Genomic DNA, 2326 nt, shown 5'->3' on the forward strand with positions numbered 1-2326 from the left:
CCACTGAGTGGGCTCATCCTCTTCTTCCTTAATACATGTTAAAAGCTGTATCAAATTGTATGTCTTATGTAGCGCAAAATTCAATCAATCTCAGCGCAACTAAGCTCCGGTAAAGAGCAGATAAAGTGCGTGTTGAGACATTCCATGTTTATTTTGGCTCAGGCGGCCCTCTGGAGAAAAAATGTTCAATCCTAAGCCCCACATTTTGCTGGAGGCGTAGAGAACAGTTATGACTTTTATGGATCTGTCCTCGCCATGCTTTTTCCTGTTAAATTTACTGTGTAACTTAACTCCGAGGTAATAAGATAGTGAAATTTCGATAGTTACCCCGTTTAGTTGATATGGCTTGAAATGTGGGAACAGTCCTCTACGAGGTTTAGTGCGGATAGAAGAGATGGTTTCAAAGGTAGGATCAGTCCTCCATGAGGTCTAATGCGATAAATAAGTAAATAAATGTAAGGCGCGATAACCTCCGAAGAAATTTGAGGTAGAGCTTTACTTCCAATTTGCGTCGTGCTCCTTTACCTTTTTAATTTTTCCTACAAATTACTGGACCGGACCTACTTGTTTTATGCTGCCTATGCTGAGTTTTCACTGAGAGCTTTTTATGACAGAAATATACTCGAAGTGCTAGCGAAACTCCGCCGAGGAGCGACGCCGCTTAGAAAAATTTTCTTTTAATTGAAAAAATTGTTTATAAAATTTTTATGTTGCTTTTCCCGGGGGCGTGAACTCGAAATCTTCGGTGTGGTAGCAGTAGCATGATACCCTCACACCACGGTGGCTGCCGGTTTGATGCGGTAGCTTTCCTATAATCTAATGATGCTTCCTGGCTGCTGTTCGAAAGTTATAATCGGACCAAGCGATAACTTGGCAACCGGTTCGTTTTAACTTCAATAATAAGGTATTCACCATTAGGTTCCACAGTAAAGGGGACGGTATACCTTTTAGCGTAATGACCTAGGATGCGTGCCGTATAATAATTAATGCGATAAATAAGTAAATAAATGTAAGGCGCGATAACCTCCGAAGAAATTTTAGGTCAAGCTTCACTTCCAATTTGCGTCGTGCTCATTTACCTTTTTCATTTTTCCTACTAGAAATGATAGTATGGTTCTTTGTATATGAAGGAGATCCATGAGTTTCACAAGTGACAGGTCTCCACCCCATTCAATTATAGACTTGCTAACTGCTTCCTCTTTATCGAAAGAATTGCTAAGAGTGAAGTCCATAATGCTAAAGCTGCCTTGAGACATTTATTCATGTGCAATAGTCTCTCTTGATTTTTATAAATTGAACTAAGAAATAGCAAGTAAAGGTGTCTAAGTTCGGGTGTAACCGAACACTATATACTCAGCGTGAGCTTCAGTTCCACATTTCATTTCAGATAAATTACTTCTCTACATATCACGTGGCACCGCCCGTTTAAAAACAATGTCTCCCCATTTCCTCTTACAATAAAACCTGATAAGTGAAATATCATTTATTCAAAACTATTTTTTGCTAAGTTATAGCTTATTATTCTAGTCTACGACCCTTTTAAAAATCTTTTATATAAAAGTTGCCGTGGTCTTTTACCGGTCGCGTCCATTTTTACTAGACATATTTTCTACTATAGGGAAAATTTTTGTACCCAATTTTATTACGATCCGTTAATTTTTCTTCGAGTTATGGCTCCCGAAACATAGAAAATTGCTTAGTCATAAAAGGGGCGGTGCCACGCCCATTTTTTTTTTAATTTGAAGTTTTTCCTATTTATTGTTTTAAATCCACTTGGGAAATGAAATACCATTGATATAAAGCTCTTTTTTTCAAAGATATAGCTCATTTTATTCATCCACGACCCTTCTAAAAATCGTTTATATAAAAGTGGGCGAGGTCCTTAACCGATTTCGTTAATTATTCTTCACAGCATTCCTTTTTGTAAAGGCAACCTCTCTGCCGAATTTTGTTACGATAGGTTTAACGACTTTTGATTTATGATTAATAATATTTGTAAAATTGATTTTATCACAAGTGGGCGGTGCCACGCCCATTTTAAATTTGTTTTTTTTTCAAATTTTTATCAAAAGTCTCAACATCAGTCACACGTCAAATTTCAACATTCTAGGTGTATTATTTACTAAATAATCAGATTTTTTGTGTTTTGTAAAATGTTATATATAGAAAAGTGGGCGCAGTTATCATCCGATTTCGCTCATTTTCAATACACATCTATTCTGGGTCAAGATAAAGTCGTTTACCAAATTTGGTGAAGCTGTCTCAATATTTACTCAAGTTATCGTGTTAACGGACAGACGGACGGACGGACGGACATGGCTCGATA

This window comes from Eurosta solidaginis, chromosome 2, assembly GCF_040869045.1.
Source record: "Eurosta solidaginis isolate ZX-2024a chromosome 2, ASM4086904v1, whole genome shotgun sequence".
NCBI lineage: Eukaryota > Metazoa > Arthropoda > Insecta > Diptera > Tephritidae > Eurosta > Eurosta solidaginis.